Source organism: Ovis canadensis, chromosome 5 (genome assembly GCF_042477335.2).
Source record: "Ovis canadensis isolate MfBH-ARS-UI-01 breed Bighorn chromosome 5, ARS-UI_OviCan_v2, whole genome shotgun sequence".
Lineage (NCBI taxonomy): Eukaryota > Metazoa > Chordata > Mammalia > Artiodactyla > Bovidae > Ovis > Ovis canadensis.
The window spans coordinates 118097287-118113989 of NC_091249.1; the positions used below are offsets into that span (position 1 = coordinate 118097287).

General features: G+C 36.8%; 1 long non-coding RNA gene across 1 annotated transcript in view; it reads left to right on the forward strand.

Annotated features, from left to right (window-relative positions):
* LOC138441538 (uncharacterized) overlaps positions 1-16703 on the forward strand; it is a 105655-nt gene that overhangs the window by 64417 nt on the left and 24535 nt on the right. The window contains exon 2 of the long non-coding RNA XR_011257393.1: positions 15046-15126. This is a non-coding gene — a long non-coding RNA (uncharacterized lncRNA). The remainder of the gene's footprint in view (positions 1-15045; positions 15127-16703) is intronic.

The following is a 16703-nucleotide window of genomic DNA, read 5'->3' on the forward strand; positions in this document are numbered from 1 at the left end:
AGGGGGAAAGAAGAGAAACTTTACAGTGGAGAAACATGACCTCAGCCAGGTAGTCAAGGTCAAGATCAACAGTGATAAACTATATTAATAGTATGTAGTGAGAAATGCACTTCTCCTGTGATGCTCCTCCACACAAGACCAAACCCATAACTCCAGTCTGATAAGGAGGAAGAAATTTCAATAAAATTCCAGTAGAGTGTAATTCTAAAAAAATAGCTGACCAGAAAACCGTAAAATGGCCAAACTCATCAGAAACAAAGAAAGTCCAAAAACTTGGCACAACAAAGGAGAATCTAAAAAGACATGGGGAACCTGAATGTGATCCTAGAAGAGAAAAATACATTAAAAATAATTAAGATAACCTGAAAAAGTAAAACTTTAGCTAACAATAATATATTGATAATGCTTCATTATTATAATAATGATACATAGTAATGTATCAATCAAGCTAGTTAGTTGGAGAAGGCAATGACACCCCGCTCCAGTGCTCTTGCCTGGAAAATCCCATGGACAGAGGTAGGCTGTAGTCCATGAGGTCTCTAAGAGTCAGACACAACTGAGTGACTTCACTTTGACTTTTCACTTTCATGCATTGGAGAAGGAAATGACAACCTACTCCAGTATTCTTGCCTAGAGAATCCCAGGGACAGAGGAGCCTAGTGGGCTGCCGTCTATGGGGTCGCACAGAGTTGGACATGACTGAAGCGACTTCGCAGCAGTAGCAGCAGCAATGTATCAATAGTGTTTCAATTAAACTTCATTAATAATCTTATAATCTTATTAATAATGTCAGATGTTAATAATAGGAAAACTATACATGATATATGGGAACATATACATATATGTTAGAACTTTCTATACTATATTCTCAATTTTTCTACACTAAAGTCTCAGTTTTTCCACAAATATCAAACTGTTCCAAAATATAAACCATATTTAGAAAATACAGTGATAAATATAAAAAAGTCTTGTAGACTTTCTAGACCTCATCACTACCACCTTTAAAGAAAATTCTTCTTTCTATCAGGGAAAAGACATTTCAACAGTTCTAACTGTCATATGCATCTTTTTTATTGAAGATTTTAAACCTAAGTTTAGAGATTTAGTTAGTCAAAGAGTACAAAGTAAACAGCATCCTCTCAGAATTACAAATGTTTGCTGAGCACTTTCTACAAAATTTTGCTCAGAAAAAGAAAAAAAAAAAAAAACAGTTAGAGACCAAAATAACAGGTCTTAAGATTAAGTGATGGAACAACCCAATAACATTGCCCTAGTCTATACAAAGACACTGATTTTTTTGAAAAAGAAAAATAGAAGAAAAATTTTGTTGTTTTAGCTGAAAAGATAGAATTCAAAAGCACACAAATTACAGTCTTTATATGACAGAATGATGCTTTTCTATCATAATTGTCTTCAATATGAGCAAGAAATGTCATGTAATTGCCATAATAGAATATTCCCTTTTTATTTGACTCTATTACCAATCCCATCACTATCCTTCATTCATTACTTAGAGTAATATTATGGTTTAAATTCTCAGAACTCAAATATGCCTAACATTATGCTTTAGCTTCATACATTTCTATCTCCAAAGGCAGTCTCTGGATTCCCTTACTAAACTTTTCTGCCTATTGATTCTGGTTCTATATTTTTCCCAAGGGTTATTTGTTTATATTTTATTGTTAGCAATATTATTCAATATTTATCAATGTTGATTTGTGTAATTTTTAATCATTAACTTTATGGATATGACATTAAATAATATTTTTATTAATATAAGTATAGTTGATGAAAAGTGGTTCATAAGTTATAGGTATATTATAGAGTTACTCACAATTTTCAAATATTATACTGCATTCTTATTATAAAATATTGGGTATATTCTTGGTGTTATGTATTTTATAGCTTATTTTATACATAATAATTTGTAACTCTTAGTCTCCTATATCTGTCTGCCATTCTCTTTTCAACTCCCCAGTGATAACCACTAGGCTGTTCTCTGTATCTGTAAATCTTCTTCTTTTATGGTATGTTCACTAGTTTGTTGCATTTTTTGATTCTGCAAGTAAGTAAAATCACACAATGTATGTCTTTCTCTGTCAGACTATGTCACTTACCATAATCCCCTCCAAGTCCATCCATGTTTTTACAAATGGAAGTCAAATGTTATAGTCATCAGGAAAATAAAATTTTAAATCTTAACATGAAACTATCTAGCTATTAATTGAAAGCCATATATATCAACACTCAGGAATAACATAAATTGAATGAAAAAGACAATCAATAGATACCAACACTGAGATGAAAGAGATAATAGAATTATCTGAGAAAGACTTTAGAAGTAGCCATCACTGACATATTTTATATCCAACATTCCACACACTTTCAAACATTTTAAAATGTCACCAAATAAAACATATAAGGAAATGAATGAAAAAGAAACAAAAGAGACTATAGCAAAAATCAACAAAACTAAATGCTGGTCTTTGAGAAGATAAATAAAACAGACAAACCATTAGCCAGACTCATCAAGAAAGAAGGGAGAAGAATCAGGTCAAGAAAATTAGAAATGAAAATGGAGAGATCGCAACAGACAACACAGAAATACAAAGGATCTTAAGAGACTACTATCTGCAACTATATGCCAAGAAAATGGACAACTTGGAAGAAATAGACAAATTCTTAGAAAAGTATAACTTTCCAAAACTTAGCCAGGAAGAAATAGAAAATCTTAACAGACCCATCACAAGCACGGAAATTGAAACTGTAATCAGAAATCTTCCAACAAACTAAAGCCCAGGACACAATGACCTCACAGGAGAATTCAGTCAAAAAATTAGAGAAGCCCTGTCCTAATCAAACTCTCCCAGAAAATTGCAGAGGAAGGTAAACTGCCAAACCTATGAGGCCATAGTCACCCTAGTACCAAAACCAGACAAAGATGCCACAGAAAAAAAATAAAACTACAGGCTAATATCACTGATAAACATAGATGCAAAGATCCTCAACAAAATTCTAGCAAACAGAATTCAACAACATCTTAAAAAGATCATACACCAGGGATGCAAGGATTCTTCAATATTTGCAAATCAATAAATTTTATTAACAAATTGAAAGATAAAAACCACATGATTATCTCAATAGATGGAAAGAAAACCTTTGACAAAATTCAACATCCATTTATGATAAAAGCTCTCCAGAAAGCAGACATAGAAGGAACATTCCTCAACATAATAAAAGCCACATATAATAAACCCACAGCAAGCATTATCCACAATGGTGAAAAATTGAAAGCATTTCCCCTAAAGTCAGGAATAAGACATGGGTGCCCACTCTCACCATTGCTATCAATATAGTTTTGGAAGATTTAGCCACAACAATCAGAGAAGAAAAAGAAATAAAAGGAATCCTGACTGGAAAAGAAGTAAAGCTCTTTAACTGTTTGCAGATAACATGATCCTCCACATAGGAAACCCTAAAGACACCACCAGAAAATTACTAGAGCTAATCAATGAGTATAATAAAGTTGCAACAAGGATATAAAATTAATACACAGAAATCCCTTTCATTCCTATACAGTAACAATGAGAAAACAGAGAAATTAAGGAAACAATTCCATTCATCATTGCAACTAAAATAATAAAATACTTAAGAATAAATCTACCTAAAGAAAAAAGAAAAGACCTATACACAGAAAACTATAAAACACTGATAAAAAAAAAAATCAAAGATGACAAAAATAGATGGAGAAATATACCATGTTCATGGATTGGAAGAATCAATATAGTGAAAATGAGTATACAACTCAAAGCAATCTATAGATTCAATGCAATCCCTATCAAGCTACCAATAGTATTTTTCAGATAACTAGAACAAATACTTTCACAATTTTTATGAAAATACAAAAAACCTTGAAGAGCCAAAGCAATCTTGAGAAAGAAGAGTGGGAATGGAGGAATCAACCTGCCTGACGTCAGACTATACTACAAAGCCAGTCATCAAGACAGATGGTACTGGCACAAACACAGAAATATGGATCAATAGAACAAAATAGAAAGCCCAGAGATAAATCCATGCACCTATGGAGACCTTACAGAGAAGGCAATGGCACCCCACTCCAGTACTCTTGCCTGGAAAATCCCATGGACGGAGGAGCCTGGTAGGCTGCAGTCCATGAGGTCACTAAGAGTCGGACACGACTGAGCGACTTCACGTTCACTTTTCACTTCATGCATTGGAGAAGGAAATGGCAACCCACTCCAGTGTTTTGCCTGGAGAATCCCAGGGACAGAGGAGCTTGGTAAGAGGCCGTCTATGGGGTCACACAGAGTTGGACACGACTGAAGCAACTTAGCAGCAGCAGCAGCAGCAGCAGCAGCATGGACACCTTATCTTTGACAAAAGAGGCAAGAATATACAATGGAGAAAAGGCAATCTCTTTAACAAGTGGTGCTGGAAAAACTGGTCAACTACCTGTAAAAGAATGAAACTAGAACACTTTATAACACCATACACAAAATTAAACTCAAAATGGATTGAAGATCTAAATGTAACCAGAAACTATAAAACTCTTAGAGGAAGACATAGGCAAAACACTCTCTAACATAAATCACAGCAAGATCCTCTATGACCCACCTCCCAGAATAATGGAAATAAAAGCAAAAGTAAAAAAATGGGACCTAATTAAACTTAAAAACTTAGGCACAATGAAGGAAACTATAAGCAAGGTGAAAAAAAAATAGCCTTCAGAATGGGAGAAAATAATAGCAAATGAAATAGATGACAAAGAATTAATCTCAAAAATATACAAGCAGCACATGCAGCTCAATACCAGAAAAATAAACGACCTAAACCGGGGAGGGAGATGGGAAGGAGTTTCAAAAGGGAGGGGATATATATATACCTATGGCTGATTCCTGTTGAGGTTTGACAAAATCAGCAAAATTCTGTAAAGCAATTATCTTTCAATTAAAAAAAGTAATTCAAAAATAAATCCTGGAGAAAATGTCTATCAGGATTTTCCAAAAATAGAAAAAGGCCAAAGAACTAAACAGACATTTCTCCAAAGAAGACATGCAGATGGCTAACAAACACATGAAAAGATGCTCAACATCATTCATTATCAGAGAAATTCAGATCAAAACCACAGTGGGGTACATTCCATGCTGGTCAGAATGGTTGCCATCAAAAAGTCTACAAAAAATAAATGCTTGAGGGGGTGTGGAGAAAAAGAGAACACTCTTACACTGTTGGTGGGAATGCAAACTAGTACAGCCACTATGGAGAACAGTGTGGAGATTTCTTAAAAAGCTATAAATAGAACTTCCATATACCCAGCAATCCCACTGCTGGGCAGACACACGAAGGAAACCAGAATTGAAAGAGACACATATACCCCAATATTCATTACAGCACTGTTTATATAGCTAGGACATGGAAGCAAGATAGATAACCATCAGCAGATGAATGGATAAGAAAGCTGTGGTACATATACACAATGGAATATTATTCAGTTATTAAAAAGAATGCATTTGAATCAGTTCTAATGTGGTGGATGAAACTGGAGCCTATTATGCAGAGTGAAGTAAGTCAAAGAAAAACAGCAATACAGTATATACTAACACATATATATATGGAATTGAGAAAGATGGTAATGATGACCCTATACACGAGACAGAAGAAGAGACATAGCTAAAAAGAACAGAATTTTGGCCTCTGTGGGAGAAGGCGAGGGTGGGATAATTTGAGAGACTAGCATTGAAACATGTATATTACCGCATGTGAAATAGATCGCCAGTCCAAGTTTGATGCATGAGACAGGGTAGTCATGGCCAGTGTGCTGGGATAACCCTGAGGGATGGGGAGGGAGGGATGTGGGAGGGGAGTTTGATATGGGGGACACATGTACACCTGTGACTGATTCATGTCAATGTATGGCAAAGACCACTAAAATATTTTAAAATACTTAGCCTCCAATTAGAATAAATAAATTAGTTTAAAAATATATTTTTAAAAATGAACATTTTTGAATTTGAAATACAATATAAACCAAAATGAAAAGCAAAATAAGACCACAGAATGGAGGGTCCCAAGAGAGAATCAGTGAACCTGGAGATAGAGTAGATAAGTGAGGTAAAGTTTCTGATGAAATGTTACCATCAGCAGAATGTGGTAAGCTATGTGTATATAATTAAGTGCTTAGAGTAAATGACTTATGCAGTTATTCAAAGAAATACACTCAAAAGCACTGTAGATAAATAAAAATGGAATTTAAAAACATTTAGATAACCCACAGAAGACTAGAAGAAAACAAAGAAATCACAGAAAAAAATAATCATAAGTGACATATGTGAGAACAAAATTTTAATGGTAACCTTGATCCCTAACAGGTTTATAATTATAATAAATGTAAATGGCTTAACATAGAATTCAAATCAGCAATGTTAGCATAATTAATGGAGAAACAGGACTCAAGCGTTTGCTGTCGTTTAAGCTCATTTCAAATATAACAATTCAGGCAGGTTGAAAGTACAAGGATATCAGATTTATACCATGTAAACATTAATCAAGATTGCCGAGAGAACTATCAATAACCTTAGTTATGCAGATGACACCACCCTTATGGTAGAAAGTGAAGAGGAAATAAAAAGCCTCTTGATAAAAGTGAAAGAGGAAAGTGAAAAAGTTGGCTTAAAGCTCAACATTCAGAAAATGAACATCATGGCATCTGGTTCCATCACTTCATGGGAAATAGATGGGGAAACAGTGGAAACAGTGTCAGACTTTATATTTTTGGGCTCCAAAATCACTGCAGATAGTGACTGCAGCCATGAAATTAAAAGACGCTTACTCCTTGGAAGGAAAGTGATGACCAACCTAGATAGCATATTCAAAGGCAGAGACATTACTTTGCCAACAAAGGTCTGTCTAGTCAAGGCTATGGTTTTTCCAGTGGTCATGTATGGATGTGAGACTTGGACTGTGAAGAAAGCTGAGCACCGAAGAATTGATGCTTTTGAACTGTGATGTTGGAGAAGACTCTTGAGAGTCCCTTGGACTGCAAGGAGATTCAACCAGTCCATTCTAAAGGAGATCAGTCCTGGGTGTTCGTTGGAGGGACTGATGCTGATGCTGAAACTCCAATACTTTGGCCACCTCATTCAAAGAGTTGACTTATTGGAAAAGACTCTGATGCTGGGAGGGATTAGGGGCAGGAGGAGAAGGGGATGACAGAGGATGAGATGGCTGGATGGCATCACCGACTCGATGGACGAGTTTGCGTGAATTCTGGAAGTTGGTGATGGACAGGGAGGCCTGGCGTGCTGCAGTTCATGTGGTCATAAAGGGTCGGACACGACTCAGTGACTGAACTGAACTGAACTGAACTGAAGTCCCAGAAGTGCTCTAAAATGACTTCACATCATTTCAGGTTTCTTAAATTTATTTCAGGTGTAAATGAATATACAGAATATCCAGATATCAACAATATAGAGAATCATGGGGAAATGCATTCCATAATTTTTTATCAAGTATATAGACTCTGTGACTAGCTCTGAACAGGCTCCAGAATTTATCAGAGCTTTATTTGGAAATTTACTGATAGGAAAATAGATATTTGTAAATATGAAGAACTACACTAAGGGAGTGATATGTGCAGTTGCTTCAGTCTTGTCTAACTCTCTGTGACTCGATCCTATAGACTCTAGCCTGCTAGGTGTCTCTGTCCATGGGGATTCTTCAGGCAAGAATACTGATGTGAGTTGCCATGCGCTCCTCCAGGGGATCTTCCTGACCCGGGAACCATCGTCTCCTGCAGCTCCTGCACTGCAGGTGGATTCTTTACCACTGAGTCACCAGGGAAGCACACACTGAAGGATTGCACCATCCCAATTTACCTGAGTTGATGGAAGTGTTGAAATGGCACATTACCAAGTTATCTACTACTTTAGAAGTATGTAAAATAAAACCTTAAGTGAATTTGTTATGTTATAAAGTTCTAGTTTGGAAAACTCAGCAGTGGACACATGACTGGATAAGGTCAACTTTCATTCCAATCCCAAAGTAGGGCAATGTCAAAGAATATTCAAACTACCAAACAACTGCATTCATCTCACACTACCAAAGTAATGCTCAAAATTCTCCAAGCCAGGCTTCAACAGAACGTGAACTGGGAACTTCCAGATGTTCAAGCTGGTTTCAAATAAGGCAGAGGAACCAGAGAACAAATTCCCAACATCCGTTGGATCATAGAAGAAGCAAGAGCATTCCAGAACAAAACATCTACTTCTGCTTTATTGATTACACCAAAGCTGTGTGGATCACAATAAACCATCGACCGTTCTGAAAGAGACAGGAATAGCAGACCACCTGACCTGCATCCTGAAAAATCTGTTTGCAGGTCAAGAAGCAACAGTTTGAACTGGACTTGGAACAATGGAATGGTTCCAAATTAGGAAAGGAGTACGTCAAGTCTGCATATTGTAACCCTGCTTATTTAACTGCTCTGCAGAGTACATCATGAGAAATACTGGGCTGAATGAAGCACAAGCTGGAATGAAGATTGCCGGGAGGAATATCAATAACCTCAGATATGCAGATGACACCACACTTAAAGGCAGAGCGAAGAACTAAAGAGCCTCTTGATGAAAGTGAAAGAAGAGAGTGAAAAAGTTGGCTTAAAACTCAACTTTTAAATAACTGAGATCATGGCATCTGGTCCCCTCACTCCATGGCAAATAGATGGGGAAACAATAGAAACACTGAGAGGCTTTATTTACTTGGGCTCCAAAATCACTGCAGATGGTGACTGCAGCTATGAAATTAAAAGATGCTCGTTCCTTGAAAGAAACACTGTGACCAACCTAGACAGCATATTAAAAAGCAGAGACATTGCTTTGCCAACAAAGGTCCATCTAGTCAAAGCTATGGTTTTCCAGTATTCATGTATGGATTTGAGAGTTGGATTATAAAGAAGACTGTACACCAAATAATTGATGCTTTTGAACTGTGGTGTTTTTGGAGAAGACTCTTGAGAGTCCCTTGGACTGCAAGAAGTTCCAACCAGTCCATCCTAAAGGAGATCAGTCCTGAGTGTTCATTGGAGGGACTGAAGTTGAGGCTGAAACTCCAATACTTTGGCCACCTGATCCAAAGAACTGACTCATTGGAAAAGACCCTGATGCAGGGCAAGATTGAAAGCAGGAGGTGAAGGGGATGACAGAGGATGAGATGGTTGGATGGCATCACCAACTCGATGGACATGAATTTGAGCAATTTCTGGGAGATGGTATTGGACAGGGAGGCCTGGCATGCTGCAGTCCATGGGGTTGCAAAGAGTTGGACACGACTCAGCAACTGAACAGAAAGTTCTAGTTATTTGAAAATTTTGAAGTCAAATTTGTCGTTATATATATTATTTTTATCTGTCATCAAAAACAACAGTTTAAGTGATCAGAATGGACTATTACATAGTGTGTCAATAATAAATTAACTTGTTTCAACATGATCTTGCTTTGTTTAAAAGGCAAACCATTTAACATCATAATAATACAAGTCTGTTCCCAAACCAATGATGCCAAATAGCTGAAATTGATAGGTTCTTTGAAAACTGACAACATCTACCTGAAACAAAACCAAAAACAAAATGGTGTCCTTTTCATCATAGGGAAATAGAATGCAAAAGTAAGAAATCAAGAGGAACCTGGAATAACAGGCAAGTTTGGTCTTGGAGTACAAAATGAAACAGGATAAAGGCTAGCAGAGTTTTGTCAAGAGAACACACAAGTAATAGCAAATACCCTTTTCCAACAACCCAAGAGACTCTATACATGGACATCACCAAATCATCAATACTGAAATCAGATTGATTATGTTCTTAGCAGCTGAAGATGGAGAAGCTCTATACAGTCAGTGAAAACAAGACCTAAACTGCCTGTGGCTCAGATTATGTTTTCTCTTTTGCAAAATTCAGGCTTAAATTGAAAATAAAGTAGGGAAGACCACTAAACCATTCAAATATGACCTAAATTAAATGCCTATAATCATAAGATATTTGATTTAGGTAAAAAAAAAAAAAAAACATGGCAATGAATAATAGATTCAAGAGATTTGATCTGGTAGAGAGAGGGCCTAAAGAACTATGGATGAAGGTCCGTAACACTGTAGAGAAGGCAGTGACCAAAATCGTCTGAAAGAAAAAGAAATGCAAAATGGCAAATTGGTTGTCTGAGGAAGCTTTATAAATAGCTAAGTAAAGAAGATAAGTGAAAGGCAAGGGAGAAAAGGAAAGATATACCCAACAGAGAAGAGCAAAGAGAGAGAACAGTTCAGTTAAGTTGCTCAGTCGTGTCCAAATCTTTGTGACCCCATGATCTGCAGCACGCCAGGCCTCCCTGTCCATCACCAACTTCTGGAGCTTGCTCAAACTCCTGTCCATCAAGTTAGTGATGCCATCCAACCATTTCATCCTCTGTTGGCAGGAGGAGGAGAGATAACAAGGCTTTCTTACATGAAAAATGCAGAGAAATAGAGGAAAACAATAGAATGGGAAAGACTAGAGCTCTCTTCAAGAAAATTAGAGATACCAATGGAACATTTCATGCAAACATGGGCAGAATAAAGGACAGAAACCGTAAGGACCTAACAGAAGCAGAAGAGATTAAGCAGATGGAGAGGAGGTAAGGACAGAGGTTCAGAAGTGAGGGAACATATGTGTACCTATGGTTATTTCTTGTTGACGTATGGCAGAAATCCATCACAACATTGTAAAGTAATTATCCTCCAATTAAAAATAATTTTTTTAAAAAACAAATGGGGCAAGAATACACAGAAGAACTCTGTAAAGATGGTCTTAATGACCCAGATAGTCACAATAGTGTGGTCACTCACCTCAAGCCAGACATCTTGGAGTGTGAGGTCAAGTGGTCCTTAGGAAGCATTAGTACTAACAAAGCTAGTGGAGGTAATGGAATTCAGCTGAGGTATTTAAAATCCTGAAAGGTGATGCTATCAAAGTGCTGCATTCAATATGTCAGCAGATTTGGAAAATGCAACAGTGGCTCAGGACTGGAAAAGGTCAGTTTTCATTTCAACCCCAATAAAAGGCAATGGTAAAGAACGTTCAAAGTACCACACAGTTGCACTCATTTCACATGTTAGGAAGGTTGTGCTCAAGATCCCTCCAGCTAGGCTTCAGAAGTGCATGAAATCTTCTACAATAGTACAAGAACTTCCAGATATATAAGCTAGGCTTCAATGAGTCAGAGGAACCAGAGATCAAATAGCCAACATTTGCTGCGCGTGGACAACAAAAGAGAGTTCCTGAAAAACATCTGCTTCCTTGACTAGGCTAGGAAGCCTTTGACTGTGTGGCTCACAACAAACTGTGGGAAATTCTTAGAGAGATAGGAGTACCAGCCACCTTACCTGTCTCCTGAGAAACCTGTATATGGGTTAAGAAGCTGTTAGTTAGAACCAGACATGGAACAATGGACTGCTTCAAAATTGGGAAAGGAGTACAGCAAGGCTGTATATTGTCACCCTGCTTATTAAACTTCTATTCAGAGTACAAAATGCTGGGCTGGATGAATCACAAGCTGGAATCAAGGTTGCGAGGAGAAATATCAAAATCACAAAGGTGCAGATGATACCAGTCAAATGGAAGAAAGTGAAGAGGATCTAAAAGCCTCTTGATGAGAGTGAAAGAGGACAGTTAAAAAGCTGGTTTGAAAGTCAACATTCAAAAAGCTAAGATCATGGCATCAGGTCCATCACTTCACGGCAAAAAGAAGGGGGAAAAATTGGAAGCAGTGACAGATTTTATATTCATAAGCTCAAAATTCACTGCAGATGGTGACTCCAGTCTTGAAATTGAATGAAAGAATTTTTAAAAAGCTATGACAAACCTAGAGAGCATATTAAAAAGCAGAGACATTATTTTACCAACAGAAGTGGTGATGGTGAAGTCGCTCAGTCATGTCTGACTCTTTGCAACCCCGTGGACTGTAGCCTACCAGGCTCCTCCGTCCATGGGATTCTCCAGGCAAGAATACTGGAGTGGGGTGCCATTTCCTTCTCCAGGGGATCTTTCCGACTCAGGGATCGAACCCAGGTCTCCCGATTGGAACAGGCAGACGCTTTAACCTCTGAGCCACCAGGGAAGCCCTCCCACAGAAGTACGTATAGTCAAAGCTGTGGCTTTCCCACCAGTCATGTACAGATGTGAGAGGTGTACCATAAAGAAGGCTGCGTGCCAAAGAATCGATGCGTTCTAATTGTGGTGCTGAAGATGACTCCCATGAGTCCCTCTGACTGCAAGGAGATCAGACCAGTCGATGCTAAAGGAAATCAAAACACTGAATAATCATTGGAAGAACTGATGTTGAAGCTGAGGCTCCAATACTTTGGTCACCTGATGCAAAGAACTGACTCATCAGAAAAGACCCTGATCCCGGGAAAGATTGAAGGCAGCAGAAGAGGTTGACAGGATGAGTTAGATAGCATCACCAATTCAATGGACATGAATTTGAGCAAGTTCATGGAGATAATGAAGGACAGAAGAGCCTGGTGTGCTGCATTCCATGGGGTCACAAAGAGTTGGACACGACTTAGTGACTGAACCACAACAAGCTTTATTTTAGCATAAATCAATTACCAATAGTGCCTCAGTTGCCACTTTTTTTGCAAGATGATTTTGTAATAATTTACTATTTCTAGATATTTTGTGAACATACGTAAACTCCACAAGCTTCTGTACTTCCTCAAAAAAGGCAATACTAAAATTCTTTGGATAAAAGAAAGCCTCATATATCTAAATTTCTATGTCTGTAGAATTTATAAACCAAATATGAATAACTGGATTTGAAAAAAAGACATTTATTTGAAGGATATGAAAGGACATGTAATATAAATAACAGCTGAAAAATAAGACTTGGGAAGGAAAAGATATTTCTCTCATAGGGACCACTTAAGATTTCATTAAGACTCTGTCCTTGGAATAAAAGCATCTATATTATTTCCTTTCTGAACTCTATTCTTACTAGAAAGTAATAGAAGAAAAATTCCGATTTTGTTTGATGGCACAAATCTATCATTTCAGTTTAGAACAAAAGAAAATATCCTGATCTAAAGACCAACCATGTAGTAGATACAGAAGTCTATAAAAGTACACTGTAATGATTTGAATTAAACCAAGAGAATGAATGCCGGGTGGGTAAAATGCAAAAAAAAAAAAAAAGCAAAAACAGTTAATGAAGTTACCTCAAAAGACAAAGGAAATAAAATTTGTGAACGTCTAGTCAGTTAAGACGTCCTTATGTTGTTGTTGTTGTTTAGTCACTAAGCCGTGTCTGATTCTCTTGCCACCCCGTGGACTGTAGCCCACCTGGCTCCTCTGTCCATGACATTTCCCAGGCAAGAAGACTGGGATGAATTCCCATTTTCTTTTCCAGGGGATCTTCCTGACCCAAAGATTGAACCCATGTCTGCATTGACAGGCAGATTCCTTATTACTGAGCCACCTGGGAAAACCAAGATATCCTTATTCTACTGGATAAAACACTTATTTTAGTAATAATATTTAACAATAGGAAGTTTAAATGAACTGTTATTTCACCTTGAATGAAATACTTAAACTTGTCTATATACTATGGTTATACTCATTTGTCAGTATTTCCTTGAGGTTTTTGGTACATTACAATAGTCCAGTGGGAGTGTATGTGGATAAAGAAGGCAAGATTTTGGTAAAATTCTTTGTAAAATATTTGGTAAAATATTTTCTTTCCTAACAAAGGGATAATAATAATATTGAAAACACTTATATGACTTCTGAAGATAATTCTCAGTAAAGCCTTTTCCTTGTTTACTGATACTTGCTTTTAGGATTGTTGATATATGTTATCATACTGAGGGTTAGTTTACTTACTAAAAGGACAACTTAATTTACTCTCCTAAAGAATTCCAAATGCATAAGCCAGTACATTTGATACCCAGGTTGAAAAATAATGCAAAAATGGTATCTTCAAATTCAAATTCCCTTTCTTCCCTACTTGGATAAATGAGGCCATCAAAACATCTGGTTATTTTAAGCCAAAATATGAGGAGTCATATCTGACTCCTTCCTTTCCTTTATACCTAATTCTCATCTATAGGAAGTCACATTGTTCTTGCCTGAAAATAAAGGCTGAATCCAAACTGTTCTCTCCAGTTTTATATTAATATCACCCCACTTTAGCCACCATAGGCTGCAATAGACTCTTCTTGCTGTATTCCATTTTCTTACCTCTTTCCCACAGAGCAGTCAGTATGATCATTTTAGTGCCTAAATTAGATCAGATCACTTTCTTTTAAAAACTTTTGGTGGCTTTTGTCACAATCAGAATAAAATCCAAGCGTCTCCACAACCACAGAACATCTGGTTCTTACTTGTCAATCTCCCATTCACTCATAAGCCCCACCCTCAGTGGACTTCTTTCTAATCCTCTGCTTCACAAAACTCTTCATTCCATGAAATAATCATATTTGCCTTTTATTTTCCTGAAATTGTTTATCATAGGTGCTAGTTTTGCACAGAGGCCTTCCTTGATTAACTCTATCTAAAAATCACCTCTATTATTCTTTATTCTCACTTCCCATTTTATTTATCTGATAAATTGTATTATGTAATTTTGAGTTTCATGTCTTTTTCTTTCACTAAAATAGATGCTCCATGAAAGGCCAAAACTTGATCTTTCTTACAAATGATACATCCCATCTTTGAACACAGACATAACTAACAAGCACTCATTAAATATTTCCTGGGAAGGAATTTGAAGAGAAATACAAATGGGCATTTGAAATACCAATTGCAAGAGAGATAACTACTAGTTATTTATGTCTTGAATTGGATATGAAAAGAGTGTTTGGTAGAAAAAGACTGAGAAACTCAGATTATTTATACTATTTTTCATTATGGAAAATAACCAAGTAGCCACTAACTGCATAATATATGGAATACTTTGATTTATTATACTTGATTAACCCATTTTCTAAATGTCCACTGTGTTCCAGGAATCCAGCCAGGACCCTGAATAGCAAATGGGAAAAGGGAAGAAGTAGCATGAGTCACAGGTCCTCCTAGACATCGAACAGGTAAAGTTCTGAACTGATGATATTTCAGCAGAGCTACACAGCAAAGGATGCTATCTTTAACAAAATCCTCCAAAGTCATCTTTTCGATTCTTGTATGTTTTCTAGTTTCTGGTGCTTGTGCCCACTTTAGTGGTCACAGATTCCTTGTTTGTGTCAAGCCTCTACTGAATGACTTATCATGAGTTTGTATCCATTACTTGCCACTCTGACTCTACAAGATGCTCATTTCTCATGAAGGCTCAGCGTTTATCTGAACTGCAGTTATTCAAAGCCTGAGCGTGAATTTTCTGTCATTTCTCTTCACTTGATCACCCTTATAAAATAATCAGATTTACAGGATGATTCAGAATGGTAAAGCAGTCCTGACTTGGGGGTTTTGATGAGGTTTTCAACAATAGCAGCTCTTTCTTTCTCTCTCTTTTTAAAATGCCTGTCCTCATAATGGTCTTGGCCCAGCTAAAATGTTTTGTGGTAACCCAAGATTTTTCTTAACAGTCTCCATATAAGCTAGTGATGTATAATCTGAATTACAGGTACTCTGTGAGCCCTTGGAAGTGGCATGGAAAATCTAGTGCACTGAAGTTCTATATCTTACGACTTTAGACTCCTATGTCTTAGGTCTCTTTTAGCTTTGTGTTACTCACAGTGCACTAACTCAGAAGCGTGGAGTCTGTGTCTATTGCTTGAATGGTTTTTTGTCATCTTGCTGTGTGCTCATCTGAGTAAACTCTAAAGGCATTCATATGGGTGTAATCCTGAGGGTATATGGTTGCTTTCAGCACACAATAATTGCTTCTCCAATGCTGACTATCATTGAACAGAAAACCCTCAGTCACCACAAATTTTGCAAAGTGTCAAACTTATCTCACTACATATGCGAAGTATAATCATGTTAAAATTGTATGATCTATAAGTTCAAATTATAAATTAAATAATATAAAATTTTAGATTCTAATTTTATTTGAATATTTTAAAAAGGCCTTCCCAAATATATCTTTCATAGAGCCACTAACATTCTTATTGTCTGATGATTTATGAAACATGTTAGCTTAAGAATTAGGGTCTTATAAGCTGAAAACAGTAAAGCCTTTTTACCAAATCAAATGATAGAAAAATATCACTTGATTTTTAGTGACTAGTAATACGCATAATAGAAAAAAAAAAAGTGAGACTGAAGGGGTGGGTGCTTTTCTCAGAATAACCATAGGGCTTCAGTCTTGCTGTAGATTCTCCACTTCCTCATACGTCTAGTTAGGATGAGTTATCCTATATGCTCCAGGGATTAATCAAGAATGCAGACAATCCTGATGAGAGGTGCTGGGGCTTTAAATGAGTGTACCATTGGATATATGAGACTTTAAATTCTTAAAATTAGCAAAATAGTATTTGGTAAACATCAATAGTAACTGACTAAATATCGTGACCGACACACCAGAAGGGTAAAGAGAGAGTTTTACATAGATGTTTTGTAAAAGATTTGTCCTGAAACAACCTCAGAGGCCAAACCCCAAGAGTCACCAATGTAACAGAACAATAACTGTATTTCCTGAACTTCACTATCCAACTGAATAGTCCAT